We start from the raw sequence: 26,566 nt of genomic DNA, 5'->3' as shown, positions 1-26,566 counted from the left end.
GCCTCCCTTTTGGCATCTGCCTGACGCACATCATAATTACACGCTCTGTCTACCTTCACAGTGGCTGCGAAGCAGAGAAATGGAGTCTACTGCTGGGTATTGGGGTAAATTTAGGAAAATAATTTTACCTTAATTAAGCAGTGGAAGTTGAGGATGTCTTAAAACTCTTCTTTGTTTAGACTAGTGAGTCTTTACTTGGGACCAGAGTTTGTTTGTTTGTTTGTTTTTCTTTTCTTTTCTTTCTTTCTTTCTTTTTTTCTTTTTTTTTTTTTTTTTTTTTTTGATAGGGCTAATTAAGAGTCTGGAGCTCCTTATGACACACTGTCCTTTTGTCACAGAGGACGCCGATGGCTGACGATGTCTCAGGGACATCCAGGACGAGGGCCGGGGCCCCATCCAGGGCATCTAGAGGAAAGGAACCCTGAGCTGGGGCTTCTGCCCAGTTCCCACTGCTTTCTCTTGACAGAAGGCAAGGGTCACTGTTTTTTACCTTCTGCCCTGTGTTCTTGCCCAGCGCTCTGTTGTGACTTTTGTCCCTTATTCTGTTTAAAAGATTAGTAAGTTGCTGTTTAGCAATGAGAACTTTTTGTCTGCTTTTTGTGTTTTTTAAAGAAGAAATTCTGGGACATTACTGTGTAGTGTGCCATGATTGAAATTATGAGAAAAGACATTGACAAGCCAGCTTATAACTGAGGCTGTTGCTTTGTTGTCACCTTTACTGTTCTGAGTTTCAGAATGCAGTATTCAAGCCTGTATTCCCACCACCATGTCTCTTCCAGTATTTTGAAATAGAATTGTTCACTCTTGGAAACATCCTTTTTTCCTTTCCTCACTTACTACTAGGACAGAAAATAGCATTGCTTGTTTTTAATTGGCCACACTTAAAAAAATAATCAGGAAGCAAATATGTTGCTGTCAGTTAACTGACACTTGCTCAGGACCAGCTCTAGAGGCATACCACAGTCTTTCGCACAGGAGACCATAAACACACTTCTTTACTGTTTTGTTCTTGAACAGTGTGAGATCAAACGTTTCCCTATATTTAAAAATACCTGGTAGAATAATTTTCTCTATTTGTGTTTTCTTTGGTGGCATATGAAATTTGAATAGAGAAACTCCACAAATAGAAAAGTGTGAATAATTTTAGAACCCTGAGAATTACATTATGAATGGTTAAACTGTGTTTTAATAAAAGAAGCAGTTAAAATTATTTTAGTCACTGGAATAGTAGTGTTTGTTTAAACTGTAGCACACCTAGACAGAAATAAATCTTGCCAAACAACAGCTTCCTACTGACCGTACTTGTTCTGTCCGCTCTGGGTCCCAGAGTCTTGGCTGCAGGAGACTCAGGAAGGTCTAGTGGGCACAGTTGTAACGGGATCTCTAAAAGGTTCTTTAACCTGATACTTTATGTAGAAAAAAAGAAAAAGGATTAGTTACGCATGCCTCCAATTTACAGTCTGAAATGAGAACCTCAACATTTTATAGTATACTGTAGTTAACTAGAGCATGCTTAAACACTACAAACTCCACAGGACCTTTTGTGGGATTTCGATTCAGTCTTCACTTCCTGCTCGTAGAGGAACTCAAACCCTGGGTCAGCCTAGGAGCTTGGTGTATGTTTTGATTTGATCTGAATTGTAGGTTATGTTGATGACAGGCTGGCTATTTTTGTGAGGGAAAAATGAAAAGTATACAGGAAAACATGATGGTAAGTAATGCTTTCTAATGTGCAAGCTCCTTGAAGGCAGGCCTTGTTTTTGTTTTAAACTATTTTTTTTTTTGCATTTTTTCTTTTTTTCTTTTTTTTTAACTTTTATTTAATGAATATAAATTTCCAAAGTACGGCTTATGGATTACAATGGCTTCCCCCCCATAATGTCCCTCCCACCCGCAACCCTCCCCTTTCCCACTCCCTCTCCCCTTCCATTCACATCAAGATTCATTTTCGATTCTCTTTATATACAGAAGATCAGTTTAGCATACATTAAGTAAAGATTTCAACAGTTTGCTACCACACAGAAACAAAGTGAAAAATAATAGATGATTTTTTAAATCATGATGAAATCAGATAAGACCTATTGTCATGTTTAATCCCAGTGAGAGTCAAGTTGGGAATTGATAATTTCTTCTTCTTCTTCTTCTTTCTTCTTTCTTCTTTCTTCTTTCTTCTTTCTTCTTTCTTCTTTCTTCTTTCTTCTTTCTTCTTTTCTTTTACAGAAGATCAGTTTAGTATACATTAAGTAAAGATTTCAACAGTTTGCACCCCCATAGAAACACAAAGTGAAATATACTGTTTGAGTACTCGTTATAGCATTAAGTCTCAATGTACAGCACATTAAGGACAGAGATCCTACATGAGGAGTAAGTGCACAGTGACTCCTGTTGTTGACTTTACCAATTGACACTCCTGTTTATGGCATCAGTAATCTCCCTATGCACCAGTCATGAGTTTCCAAGGCTATGGAAGCCCCTTGAGTTTTAAACTATTACAGAGGGCTGCCAACAGAATGATCTTTCAACTTCATGGCGACACTAAAGCCATAGCTCTCAGTAGAAATGGCCTTTGGAACTGGGAATTGGATCTTCTCCTTGGCTAGTGCTGTGCAGTGCCAGGCAGCAGCCAGCACAGCTCCCACTCAGTGGCTCAGGAAGCGGAACAAGCGATGCTCCACGGGGTCTGGGCTGCTGAGCTAGGTTGTGCTGTAGGTCAGGTCGTGAAATGTACTTTCCACTTAAGATACTTTCAACATATGATGGGTTTATGGGGGTGTGTCCCTGTAAGCAGGAAGAGACGTCTGGATGTCCCCAGAGCCTGATTCGCTCTGTTTATAGATCCTCTGCTGTGAATACTTGTTTGGATGTGTGAATGGATGGGTTTATGTGTATCCTCAGCTGTCGTAAGACTTTTCTGGGTGAGATGCCATTCTGGTTTGCAGTCAGCCGTCCTGTGATGTCTCTTGTTTGTGGACTATATGTGGAAAGCTTGGTTGTTGTTTTATTCTGGTTATCTCTTGCTTTAAGCAACAATTTATTATTGCATGTCCTGATTCTGTGGGTTAGGAGCTGGGACAGAGCTTTGCAGAGATGACTTGTCTATGGGGATGATGTCTCAAGAGCTCACTGGGAAGACTTGGAACTTGGAACCACTGGGCTCTAACGCAGCTGGGGCCCCACGAGGTGCCTCATTCTCCTTTTCCTGGTTGCCTCTCGACGGGGTCTGTCCAGACTGCCTCCTCATCTGGTGGCTTCAAGGGTGTCTGACATCAATAACTAGTAACTCAGGGTGCTGAGGTTGAGAGTTCCAAGAGCTCTGGGCTGGAGCAATTCATGGAACATCACTCGCCCTGCATACTATTGATCAAACCCATCTCCTGGTTTCAGAGGGAAGGCACTTACATTTCATTTCCCAATTGGGATAGATGAGGGAGGTGGATTGCAAAGAGTTTATAGCTGGCTTTAATCTTCCACAGTTTCTGGTCAGAGTTTATGTTTTGTATATGTCACTTCTTGATGTTTATCATTAACATGTTGGGCTGCAGTTTATTCTAGAATGTCCACCAAAATAACTGTTTCTAAGTAGCTAAGCGCTTGGGCATATTGCCTCTCTTCTCATCCTTGTGCTGCAGTTTGTGGCCTGACTGCCCAGCGTGCTCTCTGTACTAGATGGGCTAGAGAGAGGAGTATTAAGTTCCTTTTAGTAGAAGCAAGGACTTCCTGATTCAAAATTCATGCTCAAAAAAAAAAAAAAAATTCCTCCTTAGGATAAGAATCCCCAAATCTATGTATGGATCTATGTATGTGTTTCTACACAAACACACCATTTCATGGTAGATAATTTGTAGCCCAATGATACCCAGAGGTTATGAGTTCATGTATTGTTAAAACCGTCTCCAAAATCTAGGGAAAGGACACACAACTGGCAGCTTTTGAATTTTGTCTAACCAGTATTTGAAAATAAAAATGATCATTTACTACCATCACCATTTCAGAAAATAAGAGGAAAACTAGCCCCATAAAATAGTAAGCTCATAATCTAATAGCAAAGGTGAATCCTTCAAATTTAGTAAAATTTAGCTTTAAAGAGCAGGCATTGGGCCTAGCGGTGAAGGTGCTCATCTTCTATACCAGAGTGCCTGGATGGGTTCAGTTCCCAGCTGTGACTCCCAGGAAGCTAGAAGGGGACAGGTGCTGAGCACCCATGTGGAGTTGGTGGATTAATTCCTGGCTCTGGCTCCAGATCCAGCCATGGACATTGTGGGCATTCGGGGAATGGACTAGAGGATGGGAGCTCCTTCTTTGTCGCTTTATCTCTCAGCATAAAAAGAAAAAAAAATTATATAGAAAAAAGTACTATGTATTTTCTCATTTAGGTTTGAAGCTATGAAAATTTTGTTGTTTAGCCACATTTCAGAGACACATTTTTGAAACCATGTTTGATTTGTCAGTGGAATTTCTGAAACACAAAGCATATACTTGAGGGGCCAGTGTTGTGGCATAGCAGGAAAAGCAGCCGCCTGTAATCCCAACATCCGTATGGGCACTGGTTCGATGCCCAGCTTCTCCTCTTCTGATCTGGCTCCCTGCTAATGGCCTGGGAAAACAGTGGAAGATGGTCCAAGTACTTGAGTCCCTGCACCCATGTGGGAGACCTGGAATAAATTCCTGGCTTCTGGCTTAGGCCTGGTCCAGCTCTGGCTGTTGAGAGCATTTGGGGAGTGAACCGGCAGATGGAAAAGCTCTCTCTCTGTGTCTTCCTTTCTTTCTGTAACTTTAACTTTCAAATACATAAATAAATCTTTAAGCAGACAAACAAATGAAAAACATGCACTTATAATGATTTTTTTAAATCTATGTTTTATTGACATTTATTATGTAACTAATGGGGGAAATTTACTTGGGTAATAACTCATGAAAAGCTACCAGTTTAGTATGTTAGGAGATTCATTTTCATTGCAGAAAGATTTTGGTTTCATTAGGACCTATAAAACAAAAACAGGTTTACTACCTAAATATAAACAAGGCTACCTGATCAATAAGATCTAAATCTTTCTCAGCACGCAGTGTTTGGCTGCCGCTGAGTTGATGTTTACAGTGTGCTGAGCTCAGGTTTCATGGAATTCAGCCCGTATTGTACTGCACTGTTAGCTCTGTGAAGTTACCAGGGCACTTCAGAAGGTTTGTGGGAAAATGGAATGAAGAGATAAGCTTATTTTCTGCAAAAAAAATTTTAAAGCCATGTGTGGCTGTTCATAATACGCATTTTCATGAACTCTTTGAAGACCCTCTCATATGCATAGATTGGCAGAAATTTTTTATTCTATGACAAATCATTTTCTGTGAACTTTTAAAAGTAGTCTTATATTTCAAATCTTCCCCATCCTTTTCCTTGAACTTACAGAAACTTTTGCCTTTTAAGACTTGATATTGAAGAAAATGGTGCTGATCTCTAGCACAATTGTAAGCATAAATGCAAATAGTGAAATTAAATGTCAGTATATAATAGTTATGCAATTCAGCATATCCATGTTAGCTAATTATAGATTTTCACCAAAATGACAATTTTATGGATAATTTATGGATATTTATAAATACTCTTCATTCTTGAGGCCCTAGTTTGGAGAACAGTTCAACTACTATAGGTTGGTTTCCTGGCTGAAACCAGTTTGGGTTTCAGGATTGTGTTTTTATTTTCTTTCTTAATGCAATTCTTGTGTCAGATAGAGTTCAAGTTTTGTCACAGCCCTTTGAATTTTTTATTGACTGCTTTTATCCTGCACAATCATATTCTTCCATTTTTTTGGCTTACATAGGCACAGCAAGCCAATAATGAAATAGCTTTGTAAAACCACATTATACTCTCATAAATATGTATTATTGTATGTCAATTAAAAAGCAAAAATATACATTGAATGGTAACTTCCCTTGTTGTAAGCTTAGGATGTTGGGACACTAATCTTCTTTTGCACTGTTAACAATAATTTTGTAGAGTTAGATAGCTTATCTATACATTCTAGATTCAAAACTAAGTAACAGGGCCGGCGCCATGGTTCACTTGGCTAATCCTCCGCCTTGCGGCGCCGGCACCCCAGGTTCTAGTCCTGGTTGGGGCGCCGGGTACTAGTCCCGGTTGCTCCTCTTCTAGTCCAGCTGTCTGCTGTGGCCTGGGAGGGCAGTGGAGGATGGCCCAAGTGCTTGGGTCCCTACACCCGCATGGGAGACCAGGAGGAAGCACCCAGCTCCTGGCTTCGGATCAGTGTAGCGCCGGCCATAGTGGCCATTAGGGGAGTGAACCAATGGAAGGAAGACCTTTCTGTCTCTCTCTCACTGTCTATAACTCTGTCTCACTGTCTAAATCTGCCTGTCAAAACAAAACAAAACAAAACAAAAACAGCTAAGAAGCCCATTAAATAACATTTTGTGTATATCATGTTCTTCCATGAAGGAAAGTTTGAGTAGCAATTGGCTAAGGTGTAATAGTATAACAAAGATTTTAGGATGTATTTATTCCTGTTTTCAAAGAAATTCCATTAGTCAGGCTTTCTGGGAGAAGTACTGCTGTCAGTAGATGTAGTATAGGTTTAACCTCCCTAATCAGAAAGTCCAAAAATCCAAAACTTTTTTGGTCATGGATATGATGCCAACAAGTGGAAAATTCCTCTGCTGACCTTACGTAATAGGTCACAAAGTAAGGTAAACTAAAAGTACTGTATAAAGTTACTTTCAGACTATGTATGAGATGTATATGAGACATAAGTGAATTTTGTGTTTAGAATTGTATCTCATCCCCAAGATATTTCCTTGTGTATATACAAAAGTTCCAAAGTCCAAAGCACTTCTGGTCCTAAGCATTTTGGATAAGGATTACTCAACTTGTAATTTCTTTGAAACTTAGTTTCCCATCTATAAAACTGTAGTTGGAACAGATGACTTCTAAGTTTCCTCCAGATGTAACTTTTTTTCCAAAATGTTATTATTGCCAGATGATTACAAATTCCTCATTTATTCCTGATGCTTTGGTTAGAACTAGGCACTTAATAAAATGAACAATTGCATTTAAAAAAATTTTTTTCTAACAAAATGGGGAGCTCTGTCCAGGCCTATGTAGTGACATGAATTTCTGATGAAATCTCTTTTTTTAATAATATTTCTTCTGAGTGACGCTGGGATCCCTAGCATGACTCAGTGAAATCATACAGGAGGGTAATAAAAATGTGACTGGAGACTAATTACTCCAGGGATAAGCCCTCTACTGTCCAGCACAGTGAGTTGCAAAGCTTTTCTCAATCTGCTGCTAGTTGTTGGAGTACTATATTCTTTCTAGAATATTTCTGTAAAATATTGACATACTCATTGTTTACTTACAAATTTAGTCAAAGAAAATAACTTTGCTGTGATTAAAAAAATGCAGCCATGAACACCTGTTCATGTACACATGAGCTGTTTTCATCTTCTTTTTAAAAAAGTTTGTTTGATGCATTCTCTTTTTGGTTTGCTGGGTTGGTGCTTTCTAGCAGACTATTAGGATAGGTAGTATGTAGTCAAATGACCTGGGTTTTACATCTAGGTCGTTGTAAGCTCAACTTTAGACAAATTGTTTTACCTCTTCTTGGTTATAAATAGTATTATGTAGCATCTTCCTTTTTCATGAAGATACTCTCCATTCCTACCTTCCTACATCCTTGGTGTGTTTTTAAAAAGATGTTCCCACTATTATAGTAAAATGATTATCTGAATGTGGCCATATACTGTTGCTAGATATGGCCTCTCTGTAGGAGGTGGTGATTGACAGTGACAATCATTTGGGGAATAGGGCCTTTGGTGGATGAAGGTTTTTGTTGGTCCCTTTGAACTGGTCTTTGAGGGTTGCTTCTAGGTGTTGGGGGTTAGATAGAGACTTCCCTGTCCTAAGTAGGCAGATCATTAATTTAAGGTTACGTTTGGGACATTCTCCTTTGTTATCCTATGATCTTAAAGTCTTAATATATGTATGATACATAGTCTTAGTGTTTGAAAGACTTGAAAGGTTGTAGACTTACTTTGGTCAGAGTGGTTATTGCAGTAATTATTAGCAAGAAAAGCCTAAGGAGAAGGTAAAGTTTTGAGGAGAGTTCATAATCTAAGTTATTGAGAGAAAAACAATAAAACTTTTGGTTGTTTGGGAGGGCCCTGGTATGTGGGAACTGGGTTTGTTGTCAGGTGGCATGTTGTAGTCTTGATGGAGAGAGAGCCTTTCTTCCCGTTTAAGAAAGACTAATTTCTGCCCAATCGCTTACTTCTGTTAAACATTGTTTTGTGAATCTTTTGACTGAGTACCCTGTATCAAGCCCAGAACTTAAGCAGTAGCATTGTTAAAGACTCTCTCGTCCAGCAGCAGGTTGTTGTCTTGCTCAAAGATGGATGAAACCTTATCCTCCCCTTCTCTGGAGGGGAAGATAAATTTTAGCGTAAGGTAATGATAGCAGTCATCTGCACATGCTGTGTCCAGATCCTTATTTCCTATTCACTTGTCAGCACTTCAGCTTTCTTCAGTCTGATTTATATCTTTATCCCCCTAATGAAACTGTTCTGATAAAGGATATCAGTAATTTCTCATTGCCAAATTAAGTAGAAACTTTAATTCTCAGTGGCATTGAACAATGTTGACCATACTGTCCTTGGACTTTTCTTATATTCTATAGGGTACTCATCTTGGCTGGTCTTCATCTTACTTCCTTAGGTAATTCCTTCTCATTCTCTTTGGCCAGTTCCTGTCAGTGTAAGAGTCCCTCAGGGCTCAGTTCCAGGCTTCCAGCTGTCCTTTCTTTATATCGCCTGCTTAATGGATCCTAACCATTCCTTTGGATTTAAGTGCTATTTTCAGGTTAGTGACTCCAAATTTAGTATCTTTAGTCCTCTTCCAAATTTGCACATTGTACATTGAACTACAGATATGAGATTAACTTTTCTTCTAGATCTATCTCTGGGCAAAAATACTGATCTTTGAAAAGTTACTATTTTATTATGTATAGTTGCTTTATTGTAGTGACTCTCTCCATAGTGGGTGACAGGATTGAACAGAAGGGTCATTATGAGATCTGTGAGTGTGATGGATATATTATTTTTTATTATATCATGCATATATTGTGGATGTATACTTAACTGTATTTTAAGAGGTATTTTTGATAGCTTAAGAATTTTTTTTTAAGATTTATTTTATTTATTTGAAAGAGTTACAGAGAGAGAGAGGGAAAAACAAAGAGGGGGAGATCTTCCATCTGATGGTTCACTCCCCAGATGGCCACAAAGGCCAAGGCTGGGCCAGGCCAAAGCTAGCAGCCAGGAGTTTCTTCCAGTTCTCCCACGTGGGTACAGGGGCCCAAACACTTGGGCCAACTTCCATTGCCTTCCCCAGGCTGTTCACTAGCAGGGAGCTGGATTGGGAGCGGAGCAGCCAGAATATGAAGCGCTCATATGGGATGCCAGCATCACATGTGGTAGCTTTACCCTCCATGCCACAACACTGGCCCCGATAGCTGAAGAATTTTTAAATTGATGATACATCCTTTTCCGTGTATCTGTTTTAACTATGACAAAGGAATTTTTTTCATTTAGAGTATATGGAAATATATTAAAATATAAATCCAAATCCTACTTGTTTAACTTATGAACAATTATACTCTTTGCAGCATTTTATTGAATTGAACTAAAATAACAAAGGAACATCTTAAGATTGACTTCAGTTAATTCTAAACACCAGTTTTAGTAAAAGGTTTCTCTAAGTGAATTAAGTTATTTTTTTCAAAGGTGGAAGTTAGATCATTGATGTTTATCTATAAGTTATAAAGGCTAAATGTTATTTTGAAGGTGTTTTGGCTTAATATAGTTAATCCTTTTACAAAAGACTTTGAAAAATGAAAATTGTTAAACCAAGAAAACATGAGCTTATTAGTATTATATATAGAAATTAATCCATTAATTTATACTTTATTATTCTATGGTCTGGACTCAAATTTTAATTTTTTTAACTTTATAAAAAATAAACATTTATTTTGGCTCACAGTTCCAGAGTTTCAGAGTACAAGATCAAGCAGGCGCCATTCATTCAGTTTCTAGTGATGGCGTTCTTGCTGGTGGTCCTGAGGCGGCACAGGCACACGGCAGGAGACAGAGAGCACACGTATCTGTCTATCTGGATGCCTGTTTTTAGCACCATCAACTTTAATTGGGGAAGTTTACTAGGCATGCCTACTGTACATCCTTTACATCTTGCTAAGTCTTCTGTAACGCAACATTGAGATTTTTCTATTTCATTAAAATTTATATGAAAACTATATGTATATAGTTTGGGACACATTTGTATTACATATATATGTAATATATGTAATAATATATTCTGTTCATTAACCTGAAGCACTTCTCCTATTTACGTCTTGAAGGTGTGACTTTCCTCTTGAGGTTGTATTACTGGAAACACACTGCGTTCAAGGTGTGCTTAGTTGGAAGCTTGTGTGTGTGTAGTGGATGCAGGGCCCCTCCTTTGTTTACCATCCCTTTTCAGTAGAATATGCCACAGTCTGTTATCAGACGTCATATTGGTTGGTTGGTGTTGGCAACCATATTTCACTCACATACGAACTGTGATCACTTGGGGTGGCTTCCTTTGATTGGTGGCAACTTGGAGAAAATTCTGGGCTCAGGAAAAAACTAATGCTACAATCTGTTAATAGTATCATTGCCACTGGTGCAGGATGTAGGAATGTGCTTTTTGCTATTCTTGTTGGTACTATGCCAAAAATGACAAGAAGGCAGTTTTCAAATTGATCACATTTCTGCTATCTTCTTTTTCAAATCCAAGAGCCAAAAACAGTGGCATTGACAAAACAGTAAACAGAGCAATGGTGAGACCATTCATGGACTCTTGAACCAGACTCTCTAGGTTAGAGTCTGGGCTTTACCTGAGCATTAGCTTCATAGCGCTAGACAGAGTACTTCACTGCCCAGCGACCTCTCTCAGTCTGCACAGTGGAGACGGCAGCAGCAGTGCCTACACCTTGGGGTTGTTATGAAGATTAGATTAGGTGGCACACTGTAAAGTCCTCTGCCCAGCGTGCTCACAGAATACACAGTCACTGATAGCGGTTTAGTTTGTTGTGTTGTTAAATTAAAAAACAAAATAGGACCCTTCCGTGATAATTGCCATTAATAATTCTTTTAGCCAGTATTGCAGATGTCACTTCATTTTCTTCCCAACTTACTTTGTTTCCTCTGGGTTTGGTTTTATTCACTTTTTATGAATTAAATAAAAATGTAATGTGAGCATATCTCCTCCTAACTCTCACCCCCTTTAAAAAAATCTTCAACCTAAATATCCATAGTGCTAGCTGGTAGCCTTTTAGTGTATGGTGTGTCTGACTTTTTTGCCTTAAAGTACAAATATGTTGTTACCCAACCTGCTAGTTGATGCAGGCTCCTTGCCAAATGTTCATGCCACCATTTGCAATTACAGCTACAGTGTCTCTAGATTCTTCTACTGACATGGGACCCTTAGCTATCACAGATGGCAAAAAGAGCAAGGACACAGAGGTGCATTTCAAAAATTAATTTAACTTTTTATTAGCATGTTGTTGAGTGAGACTCCATTATAAATCCATTTTTAAAAATCCACTCTCCAATTGATGAACATTTGTATTATTTCCAGTTTTAGGTTATTGTGAACAACAACTGCTATGAACACTCAAATACAATTCTTTATATGGACATCTTTTCCCACAGGAGGACATACAGCATATTAGGGGTGAAATTTTTGGATTGGATGATAAGAAGCTTATAAATCGTTTTCCAAATGGTTCTACCATTGTATTTTCCCGTAACAGTAGATGTGAGGGTTTGTTTCTCCACATCCTTATAACTGATTGTGTGGGATATTTCATTATGATTTAATTTCTATTTTCCTCATGACTGATGATGCTGACCTTTTTTTCATGTTTTCCTCCATTTTACATCTCCTGTGGTGAGTTACTAAATATTTTAACCCCCAAAACTGAATTATTTGTCTTCTTAAGGAGTTGTAAGAACTCTGTATATTCTAGGCATATGCTGCTTTGTCAAATAATTATTTTGCATGTATTTTCTACCAATCTGTGTCTGTGTTTTCACTTTAAAATTATGTGTTTTTAAAACCATAAGTATCAACTTTTCATGAAGTTTACTTTATCAGTTTTTTTCTTTGTGGCCTCTATTTTTGATGGGGAAAAAAAAAGCCCACTTTACTGAATCCAATGGCATGATTTTTTTTTCTCCAAATATTTTGTTCACAAGTTTCATCTGTGAGCTCAATTGTGCAAATAGTACAAGGTAAAGATTGAGGTTCTTTATTCTCTCCATACTAATCAATTCTTGGCACTGTTAAAAATATTGTCCTTTCCTCTTTGCATCTGAACTGACATAGGTCTGTAGGTCTCTTTCTGGACTTTGTTTTATTCTGTTGTTTATCCTTGTGCCCATAACCCACTGCTTTGATTACTATTACTTTATAGTAAGTTTGGAAATAGCATTGAGTCTTTCAACTCTTGAGAGTTTCAAAGCAGCCCTGGTTAAAAAGTTTCCCAGCACTCCCTGCCTATGTGCATCTCTTAGAAGAGTTAGGGGAAGCAGGGCTATTAGACACCCCAGGGAAGTCAGTTCTGCCCAGGGTCGGTCAGGCCTGAGCTTCTGTTTTTCATCACATTGTTGAGTTACCTGCCATAGCCAGCACACTGAACAGGATCATACTTCGTAGGATCATAATTATAATGCCCTCTGTGTACCAGGGGCTTTATGTAATTATCTTATTTAATATTTCCAAGATGCTGCAATTAGGGCATTATTATTCCCATGTTATAGTGGAGTTCCACATTTCCTAGGTTACATACCTAAGCTGACGCTGAAGCTGATGATGATGACGATGACGATGTCGGTACCAGCAGTATTTATGTGGGGAAGCCACAATGTGAGATCTGGTTGGATGGATGTTGATAAACCCTAGATTCTTCCAACCATTCCACTCTGTGTTCTGTTATTGACTTACTGCTTTGTGGAATGGAATGTATGTTTTTAGCTCATACAGTGGAAATGGTAATGCTAGTTAGAGGAAAAGATGTGATACATCCCTCTGCCTTTCTTACAAGGTTCCTGTTTTTCTCCCTGTCCCTCTGCCAAGCTCAGGGCAGTCATGTTCCCCAGGTTCTTCCCTTGAAATGCATTCCTGGGGTGCTTTGTGAAAGCTATACAGACTGAAACCACAGAGCTTTTATTACTTGTACTGTTGCTTTAAATGACTGCTGTCTTCCCTTGGTAATGTATCAAACAGCCTTAAATTCTGTATTCATAAAATATTTTATTCCTCTTGTTTAAACGTTATACCAAGATGTCTTATTATACTGTGGATGTTTGGAAGTGTCTTTATGTCTCCCATATATCTTTCTTGAACCTGAGTGCATTGACGCTTTTGCCTCATATTAGCATATTAATAAAGCTTGCTGAACTAACTTACTGTGTGATGTCCTTGAGCAAATTAGCTGTTGGTATAGAATTAGAACAGACTTAAGTAGGCCAGCATAATGTACAGTTTAGCCCACTGGTGCTGGAAATAATCGATGACTCCTAATTCAGTTCCAGGTCCTGGCTCACTACTCTGGACTGCCACTTGAGGAGACTGCTGTCCTTCTGCTTCCCATAACTTTTTATTCACAAGCAGATTTCCTTTTGTTTTTCATGAATTATCTTTGACTAATATCCTGACTGCACTGTATTACATATGAAGATCTCAAGATTTGCCAAGTCCTGGTAAAAATCACAATGCAGTTTTTTTCTATTTCTGGCCCCTTTATGCCTCTTAGATTATGAAACCAGATGTTTCTAGTGTCCTAGAAAAATAGTAATTTGGATGTTAGATTAATGTTAACTTTTTTTCCTATTAGGTTTTGTTTAATATCCTAAGCAGTAAAGTGCTCTTGAAAGACTTAATACTGTTTTAAGTTTGATATTTAATACAAAGCATAAATTGTTGGTATTATCAGTAGGAAAAATCTGGTAGCTCATTTGTAAAGTCATTCCTTGAAACACTTTAAATCTAGTAGTATTTAATAATTAAAAAAAAATCCACATTTGGGACTGGCATTGTGGTACAGTGGGTTAAACTGCCACCTGCAACACCAGCATCCCATATGGGTGCGAGTACTCCCTGCTAATGCGCCTAGGAAAGCAGCAGAAGATGGCCGAAGACCTTGGGCCCCTGCCTCCCACGTGGGAGACCCAGATGAAGCTCTTGGCTCCTGGGTTTGGCCTGGTCCAGCCCTGGCGATTGTGGCCATTTGGGGGAGTGAAGCAGTAGATGGAAGATCTCTCTGTCTCTCTATCCCTCTTTCTAGCTCTGCCTTTCAAATAAATAAATAAATATGTCTTTAAAAGAACACACGTTTTCACTATCACCACTAGTACCAATGAAATGATTTTTGCTTAGATCCATAAAATAAAAGCGGAAAAATGGTGCACATAAAATATTGTAAGAGCATTTGTCTTGTCTGTCTTGTCTTCGTACATCTTTCTGCATGTCTTGTCTTTGGTCAGGGTAGGGGAAGAATGAGAGAAGAGGCTCCCAGTTAAGCCCTTCTCAACACAGAGCTTGAAGAAACTTGATGTGCAGTGGCCCCTCATTCTTGCAAATGTTCAATTCTTCCTTTTCTCTTGCAAATTATTATGGTTGTGAACAGTAAAATGGTTGTTTACTTCCATAAAGATTTTTTCTTGAGATAACAACTTACTCAGTTACTTTTGTACTTCTCTCTGGAGCAGTCATTACATAGAGTTTTTTCCTTTCGGTAATTTCAGGCCTTTCGGGTCCATGTAAACTGTGTACAGTTCGGTAAACTGTAAAACATGGCCAATTAAGATCAAGATATACATTCTGTTTGTTTATTCATTCCTTCACTTCCTTGATTCAACATTTACTGTGTGCTGCAGTGTGCTAAACACTGTGCTGGCCCTGGATGTAGTATGGAAGAGGGTAGGTAAGGCTCCTCTGTGCTTACTCACTTTCGATTTGGTGGAAGGCAGCTAAAATGAAGTGTAATGACAGGAACGCAGAATCTGTAGACATCTCATAATTCACTGTGAAATGTAGCTTTGCATATTTCACATTCTCCTGTGCAAATAGAAGGAATGTAGCCCTCCACTTCTTGATTTACCAGGAAACTTAATAGAGCGCCGTAATTGACAACTATTACTTGTACACTGATGTCAGTTAACAAGTATTAATCCAATATTTGTTGTAAAAATCCCATGTGCTCCTAAGCATCCTTGTCCAACAGGATTCTGCAGACTTTATTCATGTTTGTTTGTTTCTATTGCAGATTTCTCTTGGATTTGGCTGCACACTTAGAGATCTTCTGCACTGTGTACAGGCACAGGTGAGTTAATGTTGAATCCTTTTTGTTGGAATATTTCAATTTTTAAATGAAGTCAGATATTTAAAGGTTAATCCATTTATAGTTCATAAAAATAGCATAAATAACAATAAAATATTACATTTGTCTATATTCCTCCTATATTATGAAGGTTCTTTATGAATGTGTTGGAAGTGCCATTTGAAGGTAAAATGACTGTACCTGTTAATCAATAGCTACTCTACTATATATATGTGTTAGAAGAATTTATCTTTTTTCTTTTTCTTTTCTTTTTTTAAGATTTATTTTATTTATTTGAAAGGCTGAGTTACAGAGAGAGATCTTCCATCTGCTGGTTCATTCCCCAAATGGCCACAGTGACCGGGGCTGGGCCAGGCTGAAGCCAGAAGCCAGGAGCTTCTTCTGGGTCTCCCACATGGGTTCAGGGGCCCAAACACTTGGGCTATTATCCACTGCTTTCCCAGGCACATTAACAGGGAGGTGGATCAGAAGTGGAACAGCCAGGACTTGAAACTAGCTCCCATAATAGGATAGCGGTAATGCTGCAGGCTGGGGCCATTAAACCACTGTGCTGTGGCACTGGCCCTGAAAGAATTTATCTTTACCCAGTGGTATTCTACAATATAGGCTTCACAGACATTAAGACTATTTTTGTTTTGTTCAAAATGACATCCTTATACACCTTTGGATAGTACCTCATATATAGTAAAGATTGAAGAAATTTTTGTTGATTACTGAGTAATGTTAAGAGTATATTTATATTCATAGCCACTGAAGTCAGTATCAGTACATAAATAATTAGAAATAGTTTCTTATATTTATTTCTGGATATGGAGCCAATTATGTAGCTATTAAATGTTAGGACAAATTAGCTGTGTTGGATATTTTTATTTTTTAAAATAGAGTAGAATTTATATATTTGAAAGCAGAGTTAGGGAGAGGGAGAGACACATAGCTCTTCCATGTGCTGATTCATTCCCTAAATGGCTACAGTGTCCAGGGCTGGGGCTGGGCCAGGCGGAAGCCAGGAGCCTAGAACTCCATCAGGGTCTCTCATGTGGGTGCAGGGGCCCAAGAACTCCATTGCTTTCCCAGGCTCATTAGCAGGGAGGTGGATTGGAAGTGGAGCAGCCAGGACTGAATCCGGTGCTCATATTGGAATGCTGTATTGCAGGTGGCATCATAACTTGTTGGGCCACAACACTGGCCCCAAATAGTAACCCAGTTAATTCATTTTCTGTTTATAGATTGGGGGAATTTCCGGGTTATTTTCCTGTCCTGTGTACTGATGATTGAACTCTTTTATCAAAGGTAGCAATACACACACTTTTATAAACTGTCCAGCCATTTCCTTGTGTCTATGGAACACTTCTAAGTGTTCCAGAATGTTAGTTGCTGTTACTGGGTTCTTGTTTCTTGGTTTCTGCTTTCTTTGTTTGATAATGTGTCTTACTTGTTTATGCATTCACCTCTCCTTCTGCCACCGTGATTTTCAATTATAAAAAGACATATCTATGACCTTTAGTTTTTTCTTTAAAGTTTTACAGCTTGTATAGCCATTACTGAGCCCCATCTATTTTACAATGCAGTTTGCAGAGATTTCTTGATGTTATTTATCATTCCCTTACTGGGTGCCAGGCATTATGCAAGTGCTTTGCAGCTATCTTCAGAATAACAGATAAAGAAAGTGAAGCTCAAAGAGGTTAAGTGACTTTTTGAAGTCATATCAAGTAAGTGGCAGTTTGCCACTCCAAAGACCTTGATCTTAACCCCTGAGCTCCATTTTCTGCCTAAATAGCCCTGAATACAGCCTGTTTGTGGCAATAAGTGTAACGTATGAAAATGAAGACTTCAAAATTAATTTAAAAGTCAAACATTATTTGACTTATATTTCATTAGCAGGCCTTAACACATAACCTCTATTTCAAATTGTGAAACATGACAGCCCATTTTGAAATTTAATGATTACTTCAACAATTTAAAGTTCCACTTGGGAACTTCAATTTCCTGTTTACTTAGGGGGCTAGGGACATGTGGGACAGGCATTTGTACTCCTTTTTCTATTGCAATCATAGACTATTGTGGATTGGTGTTCTTTCTCCAGGCAGATGAGAAATTTTATGTTACAGGTAGCATCAGTAGTTTTATGGGGATTTGAAATACAGCAAATATAGAATTACTCGGAACCTTTATCTTCAAAGGTGTGATCATTTCTATCTCTGGAGAAACTTTTAAAATTATTCAAGAAATGAAGTGGTATTGCCTTGAGATAGAGCAGAGTTAGTTCAAAGAGAACTTTAGCTGCTTTTACTTTATTTTTCAAGGCTCAATGAAATTTATAAAAATACTTGGGATCTAAAATGTATAATATTGGGGCCAGTGCCATGGTGTAGTAGGCTAAGCTTCCGCCTGCTTTGCCAGCATCCCATAAGGGCACTGGTTCATGTCCCGGCTGCTCTTCTTCCAATCCAGCTCTCTGCTTATGGCCTGGGAAAGCAGCGGAAGATATCCTAAGTGCTTGGGCCTCTGTACCTGCTTGGGGGACCCCAAAGAAGCTCCTGGATTCAGATCAGCCCAGCTCCAGCTGTTGTAGCCATCTGGGGAGTGAACCAGCAAATGGAAGACCTTTCTCTGTCTCTCCCTCTCTCTGTCTGTAACTCTACCTCTTAAAGAAATAAATAAAATATTTGAAAAATAAAATAAAATAATATATAATATTAAGGACAAAAATGTTCCTAAAGACAGCTTTGTTGAATACACCTTAAAAATTCTGATTTGAAAACATGATTAATTGTATTTCCTCAGACTTTCTAAAAGTATTGTATCTGTGAGTATAAATGCAAATTCCAGATTTGAATATATGGAAAAAGGAATTCTGTATTTTAAATTAAAAAGACAGAATTCATTTAACAGGCTGAACCATGCTTTTTAATCCATAGCTAGGTCAATATTTCCATTCCACTCAAATTTTAAGCATTTTGAAAGTTAGCCAATAAAATTTATTTGACATTGATAATCAAAACAGGAGTATGAGTTAGATAAATCTGTTTGACAATATAGCCTTGAAATGTAATTTTTCTTTTCACTGTGGAAAGCTGAACTCACTGTGGATTTATATAGACTTTGGATTTATTTATAAGTTTCTTTCTGTGGGAAGATTCAGGGCAGAGGGATGGGGTACGAGTGGATGGGTGAATTGTTCACAGATACTAAGTACAGCCCAGCTTCCTGGTATTTGCACGTGGAGAGAAGCTCTCCATTGTAAAATAAAGCATAAGTCAAGATCTGCCCATGTTTAATTGTATCACTGCTTTTATGGTATTTCCTTAAAATGTCAGCATGGTACACACTGATCATGTACACACTGTGTTTTGACAGTTATCAAAATGCCAGCAGTCATTCAGAGTAGACTCCCAGCCCTAGTCTCACGGGGTGGACCCCTGTACTTGAATGGAGGATGGACTGTTGAACTCAGGATAACACAGGCTTACTCTTACACTGAAACTGTCTTCTGGTGGCTTAGTGACACAAAGCCCTGGGTTGGAAACTATTAGTCTGACAGCCTGCCTTTTTTAAAATTTATTTTTTTTAATTTATTTATTTGAAAGGCAGAGTTAGAGAGAGGAAGAGACAAAGAGAGACCTTCCATTTGCTGGTTCACTCCCCAAATGGCTACAGAAGCTATGTCAAGGCCAGGCCAAAGCCAGGAGCAAGGAATTCCATCCTGGTCTCTGATGTGGGTGGCAGAGGCCCAAGTGCTAGCACCATCTTCTGTTGCCTCCCAGGCACAGTAGCAGGAAGCTGGATCAGAAATGGAGTAAGAGGGACCCAAACCTGTATGCTGATATAGGAAGCCGGCATCACAGGCAGCAAACTTACCCCACTGTGCCTTGGTGACAGCCCCTGGCGGGCTTTTTTTTTTTTTTTTTTTTTTTGGTAGCACTTTTACTATTTTCTTCTGAGTTTCTCCCTTTTTAGTGCACATATTAGGGCAAACAGATTGCCTTAGCCTTCCACTTTTAATTCATTCAGGACTTTAATCCTCCTTCCTCTCTTCTCCCAGTCCTTTTCGCTCAGGCCATCCCTCCATCTACCACCCCTCCTTCCTTCTTCCTCTATTTCTTTTTCAGAGATGTTCCTTATTTATGTTGTACTAGCCTGAGAGCTGTGAGATCTGTAAAGAATCATTACCAGAGGCCGGCTTTGTGGTGCAACCATGAAAGCTGCTGTCTCAGATGCCTGCATTCTTTATGGACACTGGTAGGAGTCCCAGTTGTTCTACCTCTGATCCAGCTCCCTGATAACTTGTCTGGGAAAGTGGTGGAAGGTGACACAAATATTTGGGTGCCCACCGTCCACCTGGGAGAGACCTGGATGGCGTTGCAGGCTCCTGGCTTTGACTGCGCCTAACCCTGGCTGTTGGCAGCCATTTGGAGATTAACTAGACGATGGAAGATTAATTCATTCTCTCTCTCTCTATCTATCTATCTATCTCTCCCCCTCCCTCCCTCCCTCCCTCTCTCTCTCCCTCACCTCACTCCATCCCTACTTCTCACCCTCCCACCCTACCTTCTCCCTTTCTCTATAACTCTGCCTTACCAAAATTATTCAAGAGGAAAAGTAGTATCAGTGCAAACATAACTCCAAGTTTCCTTGTTCAGTGTTTTTACATTGAATTTTGGTTTCCTGGTTTTTCTGTAAAAAAAATTATTTGTTACTTATGATTTATTTGAAAGGCAGAGTGACAGAGATAGATCTTCTAGGTGCTGATTGATTCCCCTGCCAAGGCTGGGCCAGGTGAAAGCCAGGACCAAGGAATTCTATCCTAGTCTCCCGTGTGGGTACAGGGGCCCATGTACATGGCCAGTCATCTGCTGCCCTTCCCAGGAGGATTAATGGAAACTGAATTGGAAGCAGAGTAGCCAGGACTTGAGTCAGCATTGCGAAAGGGATTCTGATATCAGACAGTGGCTTAATCTACTGCACCACAATGCCAGCCTCTGATTTTGCTTTTTAAGGAAAAAAAAAAACTAGCAATTGTTTATTCCTATTTAGAGTCTTAATCCCTCCACAAGAGTGAAGGTGAAGGCAACAGCAGCAACAAAACACTGTGTGTCCTAAATGAGAGTTTTATGTTTGCAGTTAGCAGTGCTCTCTGCATGGCCTCCTGGGAAGACACACACTCCCGAGGCAGGTGTGTTACATACTGAGGAAGAGCCCATCACAGAGAGTCCAGGCAACCTTGATGTAGCATTGTGGTGGTGCTCAGCAAATAAGCATAATGACATTAGTAAGCATAGTACATTGCTGAAAAATTGAACAAAAATATGGGAGAACCTAATTTTTCTACTTAATTCAAATTCTGGAATAACAAAATTTAAAATTACAGACAATAATTTCAAAATATAGCTTTTATAAAATAATAATATTGTTCCTTGGAGTGTAAAGAGAATTGAGTTTTTGTTAGAGCTATTTTACCATGAGAGGAATTTTTTTTAATTGAAATGTTCTACGTGTGACTTCTGTTAGCATGGTTGGTCATCTTCAGAAATAATGTTATTGAAAATATTACCGGCCGGCGCCGCAGCTCAATAGGTTAATCCTCCGCCTAGTGGCGCCAGCACACCGGGTTCTAGTCCTGGTCGGGGCACCAGATTCTGTCCCGGTTGCCCCTCTTCCAGGCCAGCTCTCTGCTGTGGCCCAGGAGTGCAGTGGAGGATGGCGCAAGTGCTTGGGCCCTGCACCCCATGGGAGACCAGGATAAGTACCTGGCTCCTGCCATCAGATCAGTGCAGTGCGCCGGCCACAGCGCGCCAGCCACGGCGGCCATTGGAGGGTGAACCAATGGCAAAGGAAAACCATTCTCTCTGTCTCTCTCTCTCACTGTCAACTCTGCCTGTTAAAAAAAAAAAAAAAAAATTACTGCTCTATCTTGTGTAGATCTTTTGAGTTGGGGCAGGTGTTGTGGTGCAGTGGTTAAGATGCTGCTTGGAATGACTGCATACCAAATGAGAGTGTCTGGGTTTGAGTCCTAGCTACTCTACTTCTGATCCAGTTTCCTGCTAATGCAGACCTGGGGAGGCAGCAGATGATGACTCAAGTACTTGGTTCCTTTTCACCCATGTGGAACACCCTGATAGAGTTTGGGCTCCTGACTTTGGCCTGGCCTGTTCTGGACTCTTGCAGGCATTTGGGAAATGAACCAGCAGATAGAAGATATTCTCTCTCTCTCTCTCTCTTTCTCACTCACTCACTCTCACTCTCACTTTCAAATAAATTTTCAAAAACTTTAAAAAAAGATCTTTTGAATTAGCATGTATTGGAGAAGGTAGCACTGGTGTCAAAATCTGAGAAACTTTGGGTGGGCTGTGATATCTCAGCTGTGCTTTTGTTTGCTAGAGGACAAGAGTGTGTGGGAATGGGAGAAGTGGCTTGCAGATTATTAATAAAAAAAATACGGGTTCTCTCAATTTGTGTTTTTGTTGCTGTCCTTTGGGTTTCAATTCAAACTTGAATATTTTACTTATCTGGATGGTAGAGTTATCAGATTCAGGGAGAAGATTTGTGATATCCAGAATTTCACATGGATGTCATTATAGAAACTTTCAAAACATTTGACGTTTGATTTCAGTCAGTTGGTAGAATATTTGTTTATCTGGAAGGTAGAGTCACAGAGAGAGGAGGAGAGACAGATCTTTCAGCTGCTGGTTCACTCCCCAAATGGCCCAAAACTGAAGCCAGGAGCTTCATTCAGGTCTCCCACTTGGGTATAGGGGCCCATCTGAGCCATCTTCAGCTGCTTTCTCTGGTGCATGAGGAGGAAGCTGGATAGGAAGTAGAGCAGCCAGACTTGAACAAGCTCCCACATGGGATGCTGGCATTGCAGGTGGTGGCTTAATTGACTGTACCACAACACTGGCCCCAGTTAGGATTTTTGGTCATACAGTTCAATTTTATTTTGGAAGGAAGGTGCTAGATTTATGTTTTCTTCTAGGCAGGTACTGAATTGGAGTCAGCTGTCCTTGCTGGAATCCCTTTAAAGATAAAATAGCAAGATTCATGTTGCTTCCATTAAATATCTCTTAGTTTTTGAAACTCAAATACATGCTTTCTCAACTGCTTGTAGCAAGTAGATATGAGGATTAAATTAAGAACTTAATGCTTAGGGCCAGTGCTGTGGTGCAGTAGGTTAATCATCTGCCTGTGGCACCGGCATCCCATATGGGCACCGGTTCTAGTCCCAGCTGCTCCACTTCCAATCCAGCTCTCTGCTGTGGTCTGGGAAAGCAGTAGAAGATGGCCCAAGTCCTTGGGCCCCTGCTCCCACATGGGAAGACAGGGAAGAGGCACCTGGTTCCAGGCTTCAGATCAGCACAGCTCCGGCCATTGTGGCCATTTGGGGAGTGAACCAACAGATGGAAGACCTTTCTCTCTGTCTCTCCCTCCCACTGTCTGTAACTCTGCCTCTCAAATAAATAAATAAAATCTAAAAACAAAAAACAAAAAAAACTTAATGCTTAAGATTTCTGCATCCATAAAATTAAGCAGGTTTTTAGTTTTTGCTGTGATTTTTTTTTTTTTTTTTTTTTTTTTTTTTTTTTTTTGCATTTGGAAATAGATGTTTCCAACTGTGATTTCTCTTGTTTAAGACTGGATATAACTGGAGAAAGAGAAGTTAATGGTAAGATTTGCAAGTTGTGATTTTGCAATAATTCTGTGCATTGGCTTGTCTAAGCATTGTTTGCTATTTCATGAATGATTCATAGGTATCTACAATTAATGGAAATGTATTTTTTGCCTTAGTCACAGCTACATCTCTACCTTTCCATCCAAATTGAACAAAGGGAGAGAAAGGAGTCTGTAGCATTTACTAATGGCCAAGTACAACGGGAAATATCTTAGTCTAAATGTGTATAGTCCAATTTTGGAGGATCTCATAAGGACATGTCTCCATTCCAGGTTGCTTTTGTGGTGCCATAGTCTACAGATGGTTTGTCTTCATGACTTCTCAGAAAAGTAGAATTGATTAATTTGAAGACTTCATTTTCTCTAAACTTTATTTTGACCTTTTTGGTGTCAATTACTTAAATTTCATAAGCAGAAGTCAGGCACTTAAAATTTTATAGTCTCAACTCAGCAGGAGTGGCCAGACAGTTCCCACCCCTGAAAAGGTTTGGAAATTTATTGCCAGTCAGCATCCCAGCACAGTTTTATTGTGGCCCTCAGAAGCAAAGAGGACTGGAAAAGTTGAGATGCAATAGGCCAACGGGGATGTTGGTGAATGGATGAGCGGAAAGACTTTATGAAAGACCTGTTGGCACTGCACATGAGTACTGAGATTCTAAATCTGGACCTAACTACAAAAGAATGTCTTTAAAGCAAACAGCTATATCATCATTAATGAATTGGTGGTTTAAATTAGTCTTGGGATATAGTGGTTGGAGAAAACAGTTGCTCTCCCAGTTTCTTTTAATTTGTCATTTAAAAAGCCATTTAATATGGATTAATAATTCCAATTATATGGCAATTTTATTACACCAAGAGATAATTCCTGTTTTTGATTTATAAGATGAAATATGAAAATAGAAGCTAGAGTATTTTTTAAAAACTGTTGTTATCAGTTACTCATGCTATTACACTTACGTAGAATAAAAACACAAAATTCATTTGGCTTATTTAAATACATGTTGGACAAATCAGTTTGATTTTGTAAGTCTCTTATTAGTATACAACAGTAGATTGTTTCTCATTAACTTAGAATCTAGATTTTCTTTGTAACTAGATGCTTTGGACAGTTAATGTTTTGGCTAACATAGGAGTTAGATGTTTATTGTTGCTTCAAAGTAACCACAAATTTTCATAAAATACTTATTGTCTTAACGTATAAATTATTCTTCGAAGTTGTTCACTGACATGTTCATAGTAGTTATGAAGGTGAGGATCAAACTTTAAAGTGTCTTTTGAAAATAAAAAATTATCACCTTTTATAAAATACTCATATTTTAAATATATTTTAACATATTCTAAATGCCAAAGCTTAGTGTTTTAAACCACGAGGCACATTGTATACAATGTTTATTTGCAATAGTCTAATTTTCTGCCAGATTCTTCCTTATTTCTTGATCTTTTAAAGTTTGAGGGATAGAAGAGACATTGTTGCAGTAAAGTTGATAACTGTGGCTTATTGTGATATTTCTATCTCATTGTTCCTCTTAATTCAGACATTATTTTGACTGACATCTCTGCTGACAAAGGGTCCTGGCTCTCAATAAATTTCATGGACTGATGATGTATGTAGGTGACATACCTGATCATTTGTTTTTTTACCACAATCAGATTTCAGGAAGTAAAGTATTCACAAATGCTTTGAAGCAAAGATAAATATCAGTTAACTTGAAAGGTAGAAAAAGAAGAGAAAAACATTTCGGCCTTCACATGTGTTATATCAGTTTAAGCTCTGGGATAGATTTTTGTATCATAATGTGAAGTATGTTCTGATTTTGCCTAAATTCTCTTTGAAGTCAAGCCTAAACCACTTTATTTTGAAAGGATTGAAATGTTACATCCTGGGCTATAGTGTATGTAGTACAGTGAAACAGAACTTTGTGTCTTGTAATTCATGTGCTTTTAGCTCAATATTGTAACAATTGCAACAACATTTTGTGTTTTCTATGAGGGTACTTCCAAAAGTTTTTGCAAATGTAATTAAAAAATGTTTATTTTGATACAAAAAATATTGTGAAACCTTATGCATACAAGAAGTCTTCTAAAAGTTCATGGAAAATACATATTGTGAGAAAAATATGCATGGATTTCAATTTGTTTTGTGTCAAAATGAACTAATTTTTTAATTCCATTTTTCACAAACTTTTTGAAGTGCCCTAGTACTTACAGTAGTCAAGGATGGAGAGTGTTCCTGGTTTCCAAAAAAGAAAACTTTCGAGTAACTGACCCATGAGATTGTATAAAATTAATGTTGTCAGAAGAAAGTACTCAAAAGATAATAAATCAGGGAAGTAAAGGAAATCGAGTAGATTTCAACTACTTGAAATCAACTTCTTAACTAAGTTTTTTTCATTATGAAGAGTGGCATGTCAGTTAATCTTTCTTTTTTTTTAACTTTTATTTAATGAATATAAATTTCCAAAGTACAGCTTATGGATTACAATGGCTCCCCCCCATAACTTCCCTCCCACCCGCAACCCTCCCCTTTCCTGCTCCCTCTCCCCTTCCATTCACATCAAGATTCATTTTCAATTCTCTTTATATACAGAAGATCAGTTTAGTATGTATTAAGTAAAGGTTTCAACAGTTTGCACCCACATAGAAACACAAAGTGAAAAATACTGTTTGAATACTAGTTATAGCATTAAATCACAATGTATAGCATATTAAGGACAAAGATCCTACATAAGGAGTAAGTGCACAGTGACTCCTGTTGTTGACTTAACAAATTGACACTCTTGTTTATGGCATCAGTAATCACCCTAGGCTCTTGTCATGAGTTGCCAAGGCTATGGAAGCCTTTTGAGTTCACCGACTCTGATCATATTTAGACAAGGTCATAGTCAAAGTGGAAGTTCTCTCCTCCCTTCAGAGAAAGGTACCTTCTTCTTTGATGACCTTGTAACTTACAAGATTTTAAGGAAAAATTTCTTTTTATCCACTAATGATGTTTACCCTCTTCTCTCATACTTGCTCTTATGATTGCAATTATTACCACCTTCTCACTCGTGGAGATCTTTCATTTAGGTCATTTTTATTTATTTTTTATATTTTTTATTTTTATTTTTTTTGCCAGAGTGTCTTGGCTTTCCATGCCTGAAATACTCTCATGGGCTTTTCAGCCAGTTCTGAATGCCTTAAGGGTTGATTCTGAGGCCAGAGTGCTATTTAGGACATCCGCCATTCTATGAGTCTGCTGTGTATCCCGCTTCCCATGTTGGATCATTCTCTCCCTTTTTTATTCTATAGGTTAGTATTTTCAGACACTAGTCTTGTTTATGTGATCCCTTTGACTCTTAGTCCTATCATTATGATCAATTGTGAACAGAAATTGATCACTTGGACTATTGAGATGGCATTGGTACATGCAACCTTGATGGTATTGAATTGGAATCCCCTGGTATGTTTCTAACTCT

The 26,566-nt window shown here is 38.7% G+C and overlaps 1 protein-coding gene across 29 annotated transcripts in view; it reads left to right on the top strand.

The window, feature by feature from the left end:
- NCOA2 (nuclear receptor coactivator 2) overlaps nt 1-26,566 on the top strand; it is a 299,083-nt gene that overhangs the window by 89,705 nt on the left and 182,812 nt on the right. For 22 of the 29 annotated variants that reach the window (XM_070075148.2, XM_017341389.4, XM_089335359.1 and 19 more), the window contains exon 2: nt 15,372-15,428. The gene's annotated coding sequence lies outside the window, so the exon portion shown is untranslated. Of the gene's footprint in view, nt 1-15,371; nt 15,429-23,043; nt 23,107-26,566 lie in introns of all 29 variants that reach the window. The other 7 variants (XM_089335367.1, XM_070075150.2, XM_051844545.3 and 4 more) reach the window with 1 other exon arrangement.

This window comes from Oryctolagus cuniculus, chromosome 6, assembly GCF_051225735.1.
Source record: "Oryctolagus cuniculus isolate XC-2025 breed Fujian yellow rabbit chromosome 6, ASM5122573v1, whole genome shotgun sequence".
In the NCBI taxonomy this organism is placed as follows: domain Eukaryota; kingdom Metazoa; phylum Chordata; class Mammalia; order Lagomorpha; family Leporidae; genus Oryctolagus; species Oryctolagus cuniculus.
This window is presented reverse-complemented; position numbering and strand designations above follow the sequence as displayed.